Source organism: Bactrocera latifrons, unplaced genomic scaffold (assembly GCF_001853355.1).
Source record: "Bactrocera latifrons isolate USDA-ARS-PBARC rearing strain unplaced genomic scaffold, ASM185335v1 scaffold_22, whole genome shotgun sequence".
Taxonomy (NCBI): Eukaryota; Metazoa; Arthropoda; class Insecta; order Diptera; family Tephritidae; genus Bactrocera; species Bactrocera latifrons.
The window spans coordinates 2159789-2162393 of NW_017535741.1; the positions used below are offsets into that span (position 1 = coordinate 2159789).

A 2605-nucleotide genomic window follows, 5' to 3' on the forward strand; every position below is an offset into this window, starting at 1 on the left:
AAATGAAACCAAAAGTCCTGAAAGTAAAATTATGAAAATTAATCATATATTGATTATCAACTAATTTTCTGAAAAACATATCCGCGATTAGCAACGCTGATGAAAAAAAGACGACCACTCAATTTTTTTTATAATCGGATTATTTACGTTTTAAAAATTCATTCCATCTTTAAATAATTGTGCTATTACATTAAAATTACATCAAAATTAATTTTATTCTTATTTATTAATTCAGGTATAAGAATGTATAAATACCCAAAATACATATGCAAACAAAAAAACCTTTCTAGAGGATAGCCCAACTGTATACGAATCAAAAAATTATACCACTTATAACTCAATTTATCGTTTTGAAATCGAGATCGGCCAGGATAGATGCATATTTGTCATGCATTGATCAAGATGTCAGAAACTTAATAAAAATAGTTGTTTATAAGTATAATGGTTTTGGTGATTATTTTAAAGGTTTCGTTTATTAATGAAATAATGTATAAATTAGTTTATTTCTATAATAGTACCTACCTATACTGTAGCAGTAACGATCAGGGTATGAAAGTAAAAGAGGAATATTTAACGCTTGACAATAAAACCTTTACAAATAAATGAGGGAAATGTACAGTAAAAGTCGTTTATCTCAAAAGAGAGCGAACGACCTACACAATACAAAACAGTACAAGGCAATACAAGTTAATGAAAAAAAAAGTTGTATGTGCTATAATGAAGAAACAAACCAGACCAACAGAGCCAACTAAAATGATACAAATAGATATGTATATATTTTCTTACGAAGAAGGAAAATATCCGAGTCAATACGAATATTGGAGATAGTGGCGACTACTGCAGTTGAGAATTGGCTAAAAGTCGATAAACAAGAGAATAAAGAGCATATGCATTAAATAACAAAATGCGAACAATTTCAGTGCGCTTATCTGCAAAATATTTTCAATGACATTGGAAATTTGTAACTCTTTTTAAATATTTGAACTTAAAAACGGATTGCAAATGAACTCTTTCTTAATTTCGAATCCAAGTTAATCATTATTGCGCGTTTGGTAAAGAGAGTGAGAGACACATGATTTACAGGATTGAAAAAATATACTGTAAACATCTGTTTATGTACATTTCACAATTTAAGAGAAAGCTATAAATAAAAAAGAGCATTAATATATTAAAACATACGAACGTGTAAATCTACACGCAAACATATTAAAGTAATATTAGCGTTCTTGAGTTACTTATTTATCAAATACTTTTTTAATTTTTTTTGCCATTTGTATTGGATGTTATTTAATGCAGTTCAAATTATACATAAATTAGGCAGTGTTTTCTTACAGATCTTTTATTGAGAAGTTGTTAAGAAAGCGACTACGAATTCGCGTAGAAAAAGCTTTCCTACATGTGCATAGGTGAATATGTCTATTATCACTAACTCGCTCTCGAATTTATAGTTTCTTTTGTTTAATGCGTAACAAGCTGTATACACATTGAAACTGTGAAGAGGCATTGTGAACAAAAGTACGTATGTATTTAAATAAACATCTCCATTTACATGTATGCATTTTAACACATATCTATGTATATATGTAAGTATATACCTACCTATATCAATGTAAAATCTGGTATGAAGAGACCAACATATACATTTATTTATGTCTATTTGTATTGACTAAATTATATATCAGAGTTAAAGAGCTAATTGCTAAATAATATACACATTACCAGTGAGAAAAAACCGAACGCTCAGTTTTGTTTATTAYAATAAATATTACATACGAGTATGTGTCTTTTTTCCGTAAAACAGGCGGTTGGGATACGAAGATACGAACAGCAAAAGAAATAGACGAACAGAACAGAAGTCGTGAGAATGACAGTATAAAGTAAAGAGTAAGAAAGCTGACGACTAAACAAAATGCTAAAATGTCAATGTCCTGCACTGACAATACAACTAAAGAGAAATTCTTGCTAATCGAGAGAGCGTTGAAAAAGTAATGAGTTTGCATATTAAATCACACTAATTCAGTAAAATATAATATCAAAAAAATTATCAGCAAGTATATTGTCTAAAGAGAGCGTTCCAAAACACTTAACTAATTTGAGTTTACAGCGTCATTAATTGTACGCTAGCACTAGTGGCTAGTACTTGTATATGGCGAATCTTAGGTGTATCTGCTTGTACTCTCTTCTGTGCAATTCATTGTGAGACTGTCATGCTTACGTATTGACTTTGCATATATATGGGTTTGTGCACTTCGGAATTGCGTCGCAATTTTTCTTGGCGTTTATACCTCTTTCGCACTTAAATGTTAACATCAGTACAAAAAGTAATTGCATTACGTTCGCTTTCGTCAAATCATCACAAGGTTTGCAAGAAGTGTATTTTTGAATTACTGGTTAAGCAACAACGGAGCATACCAACATTTTTTTCTAACAATAAGCTAATAAATAGTACAATTTTAACCAGGTTTATGCTATCAAAAAAGTTGCAACAACCTTCGTTTCTTGGCAATCATTATCGGACTTCCGAGCGTTCTCGTATTTTTTCTCCACAGAATAATATTTAAAATACAAATGTATGTATGGGTACAGTGGGCCAATAAAGTTTACA

At 30.2% G+C, this 2605-nt stretch overlaps 1 protein-coding gene across 8 annotated transcripts in view; it reads right to left on the minus strand.

Annotated features, from left to right (window-relative positions):
- Positions 1-2605, minus strand: part of LOC108968554 (nuclear receptor coactivator 2) — a 55809-nt gene that overhangs the window by 28885 nt on the left and 24319 nt on the right. The gene's annotated exons all lie outside the window — the stretch shown is intronic.